Here is a 12,766-nt window from a genome sequence, read left to right as displayed (position 1 = left end):
TGTTGAGGCAGGGATGAGAACACAGAAGCACTCCAAAGTTCCCTGACTATAGGGGAAGCTAGGAGGACTCAGAGATCCCAACAAAGGAAGGATAAGTGAACCACAGTCATTTAAGAAGGAACTCAGTGAATTAAACAGGTCAGTATTTTTACTACTCCAGAGAATTCCATAGCTCTGCTATAAGAGATTAATAAAGAACACCAATGCAATCCATCTTCTTGCTTTGCATCTTCTAAGGAGACTGGCTATCACTTGCCCAAAAGAGCCCATAAATTTTTAGGATAAATTTGTACCAGATCTAAGTATTCAGCAACAAAGTCACAGAGAGACCATGAGTCATGTGTAAGAAATTCAACTCAACCCACTCCAATGAGGACATGGTACAGAGAAGGAGAATATTCATGGTTCTGTTTTGCTTTGCTTTGCTTTGCTGCTCCTCGGTCTACAAAAAATATCTATGTCTATATCTACATCTACATCTACATCTACATCTACATCTACATCTACATCTATATCTACATCTATATCTATCAGGATGGCTTACAACCAGGATACACCCACACATTTACACACAATACTTTAGGAAAGATGAAGTGATGGAATAGAAATAGAGATAATGAGTCAGAAACAGAAGATGTTTTGAAGGACAAAAAGTGCGTATGCAGAGACATTGAATGAATAATGGGCATTATTTATGGATGCCTAAGAATGAAGAAACATAATACTTAAATATTTATTAAAGGGGTTTAATTAAATAAATTATGAAAGGTCAATAAGATTTAAAAAATGAGAGTACTCTATGTGATGATAAGTAAAAATTTCCGAGGCAAGCTGAAACAAATGGAAGTTCAGACCAGGGCACAGAACCCGTTACCACCTCCAGGGGAGGCAATACCAGGAGCAGTGGCTGCCTCCGGGGAGGGTTTCAGGATGGGCAGGGACAGGAGGTAGTTGACATTCATAGTAGACCTTTTTGATCTACTGGAATCTTTGGTACTATATGTATTCTCTTTTCCCAAATAAAATAATAAAGTCACACTAAAATGTCACTTAAAAGAAATACATAATTTTTAGAGAAGCAGAAATTCAAGCCTAAAGAAAGGAAAAATACAACAAACTTAGAAACATGAAGTCCTGAATATTTTATTTTATTCTATTATATTTTATTTTTGTTGAATAATTTTTAATTTTTTTTCAGATTTTTATTTAAATTCTAGTTAGTCAAAATAGAGTGCAATATTGATTTCAGGAGTAGAATTCAGTGATTCATCACTTACATACAACACCCAGTGCTCATCACAAGTGCCCTCTTTAATCCCCATCACCTATCTAGCCCATCCCCCATCCACCTCCCTCCAGCAACCTTGTTTGTTCTCTATCATTAAGAGTATTCTATGTTTTTTTTTTGAAGAGTCTCTTATGGTTTGTTTCCCTGTCTCTCTCTTTTCTCCCCCTCCCATATGCTTTGTTTCTTAATTTCCACATATGAGTGAAATCATATGGTATTTGTCTTTCTCTGACTTTTTCACTTAGCATCATGCACCCTAGTTCCATCCACGTCATTGCAAATGACAAGATTTCATTCTTTTTCATGGCTGAGTAGTATTCCACCATATATTTATATATGTGTGTGTATATATATATATATATATATATACATATATATATATATATGTATACTGCCTCTTCTTTATCCATTCATCAGTTGATGGACACTTGGGCTCTTTCCATAGTTTGGCTGTTGTTGATAATGCTACCATAAACGTCAGGGCTGAATACAATATTTTATTTTATTTTATTTTATTTTATTTTATTTTATTTTATTTTATTTTTTAAAGATTCTATTTATTTATTCATGAGAGACACAGAGAGAGAGAGGGAGAGACACAGGCAGAGGGAGAAGCAGAGGGAGAAGCAGGCTCCATGCAGGGAGCCGGACGTGGGACTCGATCCCAGGTCTCCGGATCACATCCTGGGCTGAAGGCGGTGCTAAACTGCTGAGTCACCCTGGGGGGGGTGGGTGGCGGGCACTGAATACAGTATTTTAAAGCTGTCTCCTGACCTGTGAAGAAAAGAAAGGAAGAGGTAAACTTACAAAAAGCAATCTGAACATTAAGGAATTACTTTCCCAGCCTGGATCTGGGTTGCTCAGGCAAAAGTAGAAACTGTCAGATTGTGTTGGCAGCAATCATTCTCCCAAGGTCAGCCAGAACCGATGACTCCAGTGTGACCTCCTACTTGGGACACTCTCTTTCAAATCAAAAGCCTGAGTCTTAATGATGCCCATTTCTGAGCACAGCCTGGTCAACCCAGACACATTCTCTTAGGGCAAGGACACCACACAGCCTCATCCAGGTGTCTTACCTCTCCATCCAGGTGTCCTACCTCCTTCTATGCTTTGCTGCATGATGAAGAGACTCTCATCTTCTGTGATGGTAACATGCTACAGTGATGACTACAGATGTTGTTGACTTGATGTAACAGCCTTTCCTGGAGACAAAATACCATTAGCATTTTCAATGCTGGAAATTTTAGGTAGAAAAACACTTTGAAAGACTCTAAACTATAGAATCTTCCATCAGCAACCCTTGACTCCTACCATATAAGCAAACTCCTGCATCTCCCCCCTGGGGTCTGTTCTGTGCATACTATAAGTGTCATGCTAATTTGGGAGATATTGATTTCTGTATTTTCCTCTGGTACCTCTCCCCTTCACTTTTCCCACTTAAACTAATAGACAAGCTCCTTATATATATGCTTCCTTATGTTGGTGGAGGGTGGCAGGGAAAAAGAAGAATTTGTCTGCAAGAGACTTCAGTTGCCTGATTTTACTTCCCCAGGGGCCTATGCAGGTTGGACATTGCACCCAGTGCTGGGAAGACAGGGGAGTGGTGAAGGCTGTGCCCCAGGCTGTCCAGAAGGGTGATGGGAAGTGTCGGCCTCAGATGGAAGGCTGGCAATGCCAGGCAGCAGTGGCATATCCAGGAAGGTGGCAGGATCAGAGGTCCATGTGTGAGGAGTCCAGAGATCCAAACACTGAGCTTCAGAATGTGGAGTTTAGACACCCCTGCCACCACTGCCCCTACCCCTACAAACTCTCCGAGACGCTGTGGGGGAGGGACCCCCAGTAATGCCAGGATGGTGTTTCACATGCATTTAGTTGGGGGCAGGAGTTCTGAGTCAGAATGACATGATTTGAGGGGCTAGAGATAATTTTATTTCTTGCATACCTGAGTATGTGGGCTGCAAGTCCTGCCAGCTACTCATAACTTTCCAAGAACTGTTCCAGAACAAGTCTGATAACCTCTTGTACAGTGACTCTAAGTAGAATTAAAAGGAAACAGAAAGAGAGATTTTGAAAGTGAGTCCTCTTTTGCCTCATGGCGTGTTTTCTCCATGAAAAAGGCAAAAATGGGGCAAGTCCACATTCCTCCTGCACCCTTATTCCTGCTATTGTTCAAGGGCTGCCTCCACCCTTCATTACTTTTTGTTTTGTTTTGAAAATGGGAGAGGCTCTAAAGCAGAGCTGGAAAAGACTCCACAAGAGGGTCGCTGCCTGTCCTGCGATGTGTCCCCCTGCTTGGCATGGACCCAGGTTTGGAGAAGGGAAAAATGTGTGCTTTCTGGCATTTCACCCATGTGTTTTATAGGCAGGAACCACAGCAATCCTCAAGGAAGAAACCGTGGGTCGTCCAGATGTATCCAGCTGTCCAGGAAAGCTGAGGACACACCAGGGGCTTTGTAAAGTGCACCTATATGAAGAGGAAAACCCATGTTTCCCAGCCGTGAGCAACTATAAGCAGGCGGCTCTCACTGCCCATGAGGAAGGAGCTGGATAAGGTCACAGAGAGTGACATTCAGGGACCGGAGAGGTCCTACCCACAACGCTGGACTGTTCTCAAGAGAAACCATAAAGTGCCTCAAGCCGGTTGCAGATAAGGTCATGTGGTCTCATTGTCATCCCATCTTTGCAGGAGTAACAGGACAAAAAACAGACTAGCTGAGAAAGGCAGAGATTAGACAGTAACTACAGCCCTCAACTAAATAAAATAAGAACTTTGCTGTCAGCTCCAAAAAATGACCAGAGGTGCATGCTGCCATAGCATGCTAGTGGGAACGGGGATGGGGAAGGGAGGTAGCTTTGGGAACAAATACTTCTATATGTCAACCTGCCAGAGGTAAGGACATTTTTCTCCTTCCTTCCTAAGGAGCTGTGGCTGGGAGCGCTCCCTGGCCCCAGGGAGCTAACCTATGGAACCCGTGGGACAGGCAGCTGAGAACAGAACAGGGAGTGCCTGCCCCCGCTGCCCTGGCCACCCACACCCACCATGCAGCCTCTACCAAGGCATGGGATGGACAAATAATCATATCCTGTGGGCCAAATGTCACCTAAAAACTTGTCTTGCTTAGTCTGCATATAGTTGGTTTTTTTTCTTAAGTAATTGCCAAACCATTTCTTGTAAAACATGCTTGTGGTAAAGTTGGAGAGTCTAGCAGAATGGGGTCTATATCCTCACATGCCCACAGTCACATGGGGCTATAGAGCATCTCCTTTCTAGATGGGACTAGCTCTGCAGCTGGCCATAATCTTCAACACTCCCTTTTACACCTCTACTTTGGCCCACCTGTAGGGTTTGGGGGCTGTGGCCTCTGGGAGGATAGAATCAAAAGAACTTTTAAGGCCAGGCTTTACTGTGACCTGGCTAGATGTCTCTTCTGCATGCATATAACCACTCTGAACTTCAGGCTCGTCGTCTCCAAAAGGAGTCATAATATCTTCTATTGGTACCTCACAGAGCAATGGTGAGACTAACTGGAATTGTACTTGAAATTTTTTTTTTAATTACAAACAGAAGATAAGCAGAGTGGCTTAGAACACACCCAGGTGGGCAAGGCAAAGCTCAAGTCTTTGTGAGACACTGGAACGGAAAGAACAAGGAAATACCCTCGTGTGTATCCTTGTTACCATCCTTCTGCCACTCATGGGCTTCATGACCCTCATGGGCTTTCATGCCAATTACCTTGGCTTAGAGAATGAAATGTGATCATTTGAAACTGCATCAAAATCTATAATTTCTTTTGTTGTTTGGGTTTATAGACTATGACCCTCCTTTTTTGTTTTAAGATATATTCATTTATTTTTAGAGAGAGTGCAAGCAAGGGGAGGAGAAGAGGGAGAGAGAAGCAGACTCCCCACTGAGTGCAGAGCCCACAAAGCTCCAACTCACGACCCTGAAATCACAACCCGAGCTGAAACCAAGTGTCCGGATACTTAACCAACTGGGCCACCCAGGTGCCCCTAGACTATGACCCCCTAATGTCAGACTCCTTGAAGTCTACCAGCACATGTCAGGATTCTAAAGAATCTTTGCCAATTTGTTTTCTCTAAGGAAAATGCTGAGCCTCCCATTGAGAGGATTCTGAATTTCTCAAGTTGGGGTGAGGATACTCCCATGGTGACTGGGGCTGGCAAGCAACTGGACCCACGCCAGCTGTCTGCCTTCCACCCTCATGTCACATAAACATAGTTTGTCTAACCCCGCCATCTGATCACTGCAAGATAAACACTGGGAGAAATAAATGTGTAGCAGCCCTTCCTCCAATTCCCACCCTGGTCCAGGGAAAAAAAGGTCAACAGAAGTGGAAATGAGATGATAGCTGATTATGTTGGTTTAGCTGATACCTAGAGAAGGTAGTAGGGTTCCAGTAATTAGTGGGGATGTCTTAAGGGGAGAGAGGATTGGTTCCAAGTGCTTGGTGCTCTCTGAGGATGGGAAGGTCAGTTACTCCCTTTTAAACCGACCCCAGGAACTCCGGCAATCTCTATGTTTCTAGCATGATCTCTAGCAATAGACATACTAGCATATGTACTCAATACCCATGCAAATATTGACTCGGGCATTTAGATACGTTCCTAGGCCAGATGTGCACTCTTGTTGCCCCTTGACATCCAGAAAGAGTTCATTCAACCTTCCCTTCCCTGATTTGTAGAAAGCCCTCATCAAGGCTTCTGCAAAATTCTACGACTCAGTGTTGTCTCAAGCACTTCTACTTGGGGGCATTATTTTCCAGTCCTCACTTATTTGGTGTCCTTTTCATTGCTCTTTGGGGGAACTCAAGCCTATACTTCAATTTCATCAACACACACACGCATATGCACACATTTATGTCAGGGGGATGCTTTAATAAACTTTTGGGGGATAAAAGGACTTGTGTGAAGAATTACAAACAACTTACAATTCAACATAGGATGGCTCTGATCTTCAAATCCCCGCACAACCTGCAGGCCATGTTGCCGAGACCTCCTGTGTACTTTTTGTTCATTCTCTTTGCCCTTACCCCTTCTGTGTCTCCAGGTCGCTTTCTCTTTCCAGTGCAAAGTAGGATAAGCCATCCACTGGTACTGTGGCCCGGGCCAGCCCATTCCCTCCCCTTCCGTCCCTGGGAGCCCACCAAGACATTCTCTCCTAAGATAAGTAATTCCCTCCCCATAGTGAATTATGGTTCAGGCTCTGAGAATAATGCTTCATGGCACCACTCCCCTCAGTGGGGACCCTCCTTTCCACCTCTTAATCCTACCCTTTGGAAGCTGCTAGTTGTTCTAAATTTTAGTTTTCAGGACCAAGAAAGACCTGAAATGACTGTGTTACCCTAGAAATGAAAATGGAGTCTTTTTCTTCTACAAATGGACACAGCCAGGTTTCTCTCTGAAACCTGAAACTAAGAAGTACACTATGTACATCTTTCAAAAACATGGGTCAACTTGTTCTATTAAAATGGAACATGCCTCGGTGGCTCAGTTGGTTAAGGATCCAGCTCTTGATTTTTGACGCAGGTCATGAGATCAGGGTCCCCGTGTCAGGCTCTGTGACCAGCAGGGAGTTTGCTAGAGATTCTCTTGCTTCTTCTCTCTCTCCCCTTCTGCTCAGGCCTTTTCTCTCTCTCTCTCTCTCTCTCTCTCTCTCTCTCAAATAAACAAATCTTTAAATATATATATATATATATATATATATATATATATATATATATAAAATGTATCACATATTTATAGAATTTTGATGGTCTATGGTCTATGTCTTAGCTTTGGTCTCCCCAAACAGGCCATGAGATAAGGACTTGGATCCAAGTGGTTTATTAGGGAAGCAATCCTGAGAAGTACTCTAAGGGCCTGAAGAAAGTAAGATGGGAAAGAGTGAGGCCGTCAAAACAGTGGGCTCCAGATAGTGACTTCTAGAAGCCAGTGGAGTCCAATCCTTGGTGACCTGAGAGACTGTGTGGGCAGACAGCTCAGAGTTGTCCAGGGGAGGGCGAGGACAGAAAGCATCAACCCTATACAGTATGGTCAGAACTGGCAGGTGGCCCCAGAAATGGACCTAAGGAACTGTGGGCTGGACATCCACTCCATCTGCTACTGAGAACTAAGGTGATTTTCCCCCAGTATAATTAGCAGAGTGACTACAACGTGCATACAGCATATATTACCTTATTTGCTTCCTCCAGCAAATCCATGCAGTTTGTGTTCTCCCTATTTGAGAACAAGATGACTGGAGCAGTGAGAGTTTAAGCACCATGCTGTGGCTCTGCAGCTGATCATCAACAGGACCAGGGTTTGATTCTTATATATGATGCTGTAGGACAGTCTTCAAAAATGTCCACTGCTAATTTCCTCCCAATAAGTGTGTGCTGCTTCATTCATCAAGACACACTGTCTGTACGCACCACTACCCTGACTCTGTGCTGGCCTGTGGCTACTTTGCCCAATACAGTGTGACAGGGTGACACCATCTCAGTCATAGGATTAGGCCTTCTGTGGCTCACACCTTCTGATTTCTTTCTTAAAGTCAACCACCCTGCAGAAGGTGGGCCACCCTGAGGCCACCATGCTCTGAGGAAGCTCCATGTAGCTTCACGGAGAGGGGCAGCACCAAGAAACAGCCATGTATGTGACGACTTCCTGGGCCCTCCAGCCCAGCCCAGAGGCCAGAGGAGCTCATACAAAATGAGTGCCTTCAACCAGCGCTGTGAAGAACAGAACCACCCAGCTGAGCCCAGTCAACCCTCAGAACAATGAAAAGTAACAAACCCTTATGGTTGTAAGCCACAACAGTGTGGCATGATTTAGTAACTGAATAATGCCATGTTTCCCATAGCCACTACCTACCTGTCTATAACTTGGATAAGTAGAATCATTTTTAAGATATAAACAATTAAATAAAAAGGATTTGATCGGAAAGCCTTAAGATTTCTCTCAAGCATCATATAATTTTGAAGCCATTGCTGAGGAATTATTTCACTGTAGGTCTGGAATGGCAGCAATGCACAATGAGGTCACACAAACGAGAACACAGCAAGGTTTGCAGGCCCAAGGCCTGTGTTTGCTTCGAGCCCAGGCTGGTTCATCCATGTGCCTTTTTCGGTGGATTTTCCCTTGCTCTGTCTCCATTAACATACCCAGCTTCATCATCTTCTTCCTAGAAACGACTTTGGAGAAGGAAGTAGAAATTAAGAAAATAAGTAGAAAGAACTAATAGTTATTATCTTATTTAGCACATATGTGACTGCCAGTCTGTGCCCATCCCCAGAGACAGGGGAGTGGACAAGTAGATGAGATTTCTGCTGTCACAGCACCAGGGAGGGTGTCACTAAACACCTCATTATATAACAAATGATCTAGTGCTGACTTATTCTAATAAAATAGGATAAAATGTGGGTCCAGCCTAGCCTGGAATGTGGGGGAAAGCTTCTCAGACTAAGAAATACCTGGGATGCCTGTGTGGCTCAGCGGTTGAGTGACTGCCTTTGGCTCAGGTAGTGATCCTGGGTCCTAGGGTTGAGTCCCACATCGGGCTCCCTGCAGGGAGCCTGATGCTCCCTGTGCCTATGTCTCTGCCTCTGTGTGTGTGTGTGTGTGTGTTTCTCATGAATAAATAAATAAAATCTTATAAAAAATAAAGAAAGAAATACATTATGCTTATCAAATCAATAGGAATTGGCAGGTAAAAAGGGGGCATTGTGAGCCTTGGACCTGAAATTAGGAAAGTGTTAGGTGTAGGAAGCTGCATGTACAAAGGCCCTGTGGCAGGAAAGTGCTGGCTTGGTAATAAATCAGTAAGCCTGGGACAGAGCTACCAAGGAATCAAAAGGCCAGAAAAAAAAAAAAAAAAAGAAAGAAGAAAGAAGAAAGAAAGAAAGAAAGAAAGAAAAGAAAGAAAGAAAGAAAGAAAGAAAGAAAGAAAGAAAGAAAGAAAGAAAGAAAGAGAAAGAAAGAAAACAAGCAGGCAGGTTTAGGAAGTAGGTCAAAGTGAGGAGTTAGGATGATATTCTCAGAACCATGGAGAACCTTGAGGGTTCTGAGCTCAGGAGTGGCATTTTCCAACCTGTTTTAAAAGAAAATGAAGCTAGAGTATAAATATTACCACGTGGATATTTTGGTTTCAATCTTCGATTATGATTCTTCTGAAGTTCTACTATACCCCTGCTTCAGGGCTCTCCCCAAAGCCTGGACAACAGAAGCCGGAAATGAAAATGATGAAACGTCACTTTGATGGTCCTTGCCCCCACCTGCCACATGGGGGCAGCACGTCACTATGGCCATCGCTGCCAGATCCTGGAGGCGGCAGAGAGCGCCTTCCAGAAGGCCACAGCCACTCTGTGACGCATTTCATTACTCAAGTCTACAGGATGTGCTTCAGTCCTCATTTCTGTGTCTGACAGAGTCCATCCCCAAAATGACCCCTCCGAATCTTCCTTTTGGCTCCTTCCCCAGGCCTTAGGTGTGTGGCCATCCATCTGAGACTGCTCACAACAGGCGCTCTGCTCCAGGGCCTGGGCTGATCATGGTGCTTAAGTAGAGCTGCTCTTGCAAAGAGAGACCAGTCACCCACCCCTTGGTCCACAGTGATATTCCTGAGTCCCCATGGGATCCAGCGAAGGCCCAGGGGCCCCACAGCACTACTTCGGAGGAACTGAGATGTCCAGCAAAGTCTTTTGTTTACAGCACCACAAACACAGAAAAGATGTTAGATGCCAGGCTCACACCTAGCATGGGCATTCATATTAAACCCTTGTAGCAAGTTTATAAGCAGTTTCAAAAATACCTACTTTATTGATGAAAAACAGACAACAACAAAAACAGAGGTGCAAATATACAAAATGCTTTGGTCAGAGTCACAGAGCAAGTAAAAGACCCCAGTGGGACTTGAATCAGCACCTCCCTCTAAAGGCAGAACTTTCCCCCTGTACCATGCCACCACATGGTAGTGGAAGGGAATGTTGGCTAACTCCCAAACTCCCAGCCGCCCACCCTCATCAGCACTATTCAGTGAGGCAGCAGCTTAATGTGGTTCAGATGCTAAAAGACTGCCCTTTGAACAAATAATTCATGGGACACCTGGCTGGCTCAGACTGTAGAATGTGTGACTCTTGAGCTTGGGGTTGTAAGTTTGAGTCCCATGTTGGGTGTAGATATTACTTAAAAAAATAAGAAAAGAAAATCTTAAAATAATAATACAGGAAGAATTTAGTTTCACAAAGAAAACAGTCTCCATAATCAGTGATGTCTGGACAACATCTTTTGTCTAAAAATACACGATGTTCTTCTGTGGCTCAGTTCTGAAGAAACTGAGCATCTCTTTCATTCCATGCTGCTTTCATATCTACTTGTTCATTGAGGGCCTGCCTTTATAATAAGGACTTTACTTCAGACATTGTATTTCTCAGTTTTCTAATTTCTTTTTTTTTTTTTTTTTAGATTTTATTTATTTATTCATGAGAGACAGAGAGAGAGAGAGGCAGAGACACAGGCAGAGGTAGAAGCAGGACCCATGCAGGGAGCCCTACATGGGACTCGATCCTGGGTCTCCAGGATCACACCCTGCGCTGAAGGCAGCGCTAAACACTGAGCCTCCTGGGCTGCCCTCTAGTTTCTATTTTTTAAAAGATTTTATTTTCATTTACTTGAGAGTGAGAAAGAAAGAAAGAGCATGAGCTGGGGAGCAGCAGGCAGTGGGAGGCAGAAGTAGACTCCCTGCTGAGCGGGGAGCCTGATGCAGGACTCAATCCCAGGACCCCAGGATCACAACCTGAGCCGAAGGCAGACGTTCAACCACTGAGTCACCCAGGCTCACCTATAGTTTCAATTTTCTAATAGCTTCCATTTCTTTACCAAAAATGTCTCTTTTCTTTTGTTATAGGCATGTTTTCTTTTACTTCACTGAAAATAGTTACAATTGTTTTAAAATCCTATTGATTCTAATATCTGGGTCACCTCCAGTGGTTTCTGTTGTTGTCTTTCTCCTAGTTTTTAATATATTGATTGATTTGGGATTCTATTCTGGCATTGGGACCATTAGCTTTGGAGTCAATTATTTTTTTAAGAAGAGTGCTAATGTTTGTTTTTGCAAGAAAATCACTCAGTCGGGCTCTAACTGAAAACCCTCTTTCTCAGATAGGAGAACAAATCTCAGCTCAGCATGTTGACCCATAGCGGGGTGGCTTGAGCTTGCAGTTCAGGGATCAGAGGAGGGGCAGGGAGAGCCATCCAGAGAATGCAGGACCCCCCTCACCCCTGTCCTGACTCCCCCCTCTCAGGACTCTCACTCTCTGGCAGCTGCAGTCACCCTGAACTCTGACCACAGCTCTTGAAGCCAGCAAGGAGGCAGGTCATCTGTTGGAGTTTCAGCCTCCCAGAATGAAACAGACTGGGGTCTGCCCTTGGCTAGAAGCCTGAGCAGTACTATATCAGTCCCTTCTTTCAGGTGTTGACTCCCTCCCAGAACTTTCTGTGGGCCCTGTGGAGAATGTAAATACACCCTTCATGTCATCCTGTTAGCCACCCTCTGCGGAGGGTGGTGGGTTAGTAATCATCCCCACGTTACTGAACGAGAAACACAGGCTCAAAGAGGTAAACCATGGCTTCAAGTCAAGGTCAACAGCCAGTAAATGTCACAGCCAGGAATCAGGCCTCGCTCAGCTGGGCTCTGAAACTCAGTCTTACTCTTCAGGCTGCGAGACCATCTCAGAGCCGCATCGTTGCCTTGCTCAGCAGTGGTTGCAAGTCAGCCGTCCACAGTAGGGAGTTCTATGCATTGCAGGGGGCCGAGAAGTGAAAAGAGCTGCTTTTAGTAAATGCCTGTTAGGCAAGCATAGTCAATGTAAGCCCACCGATATGTGAGCCTGTGCGGTGTGTGTAGTCCTGGGTCGGGCGGAAAGAAGCTACAGAGGTAAATAAGACAGAGACTGCTCCTTCTAGTATCTGGTAGAGGGAATAAGGGAGTCACAAAAACTCTTGCTAATTGGGATCCCTGGGTGGCGCAGCGGTTTGGCGCCTGCCTTTGGCCCAGGGCGCGATCCTGGAGACCCGGGATCGAATCCCACGTCGGGCTCCCGGTGCATGGAGCCTGCTTCCCCCTCTGCCTGTGTCTCTGCCTCATTCTCTCTCTCTCTCTGTGACTATCACAAATAAAAAAAAAAAAAAAAAAAAACTCTTGCTAATCCACATATAGCCCATGGACCAGCAGCACTGGCTCCCAAGGAGCTTGTGAGAAATGCAGTCTCAGGCCCACCCAGAGTCGCTGAACCAGGAACCACATTATAATAAGATCCACAAGGGTTTGTATGCACGTTGCAGAAGGGTTGGCATATATCATCTAATCACAGACTGGGGGCTCTGTGCAGGTGTGTGTCAGGTGCCGGGGTGTTAACACGGGAAGAAAATGGTCTGCTGGAGGACATAGGGTCTGGGACAGTCACAGAAGCAGAAGCACCT

The 12,766-nt window shown here is 44.6% G+C and overlaps 1 long non-coding RNA gene across 1 annotated transcript; it reads right to left on the bottom strand.

The window, feature by feature from the left end:
• Positions 1 to 1,785: 1,785 nt before the first annotated feature.
• Positions 1,786 to 12,421, bottom strand: LOC144297828 (uncharacterized). The gene is made up of 4 exons (XR_013364680.1): positions 9,417 to 12,421; positions 7,483 to 8,481; positions 3,231 to 3,320; positions 1,786 to 2,490 (listed from the first exon to the last, which is right to left on the bottom strand). It is a non-coding gene; the product is annotated as an uncharacterized LOC144297828 (long non-coding RNA).
• Positions 12,422 to 12,766: the final 345 nt, after the last annotated feature.

This window comes from Canis aureus, chromosome 26 (assembly GCF_053574225.1).
Source record: "Canis aureus isolate CA01 chromosome 26, VMU_Caureus_v.1.0, whole genome shotgun sequence".
Lineage (NCBI taxonomy): Eukaryota > Metazoa > Chordata > Mammalia > Carnivora > Canidae > Canis > Canis aureus.
This window is presented reverse-complemented; position numbering and strand designations above follow the sequence as displayed.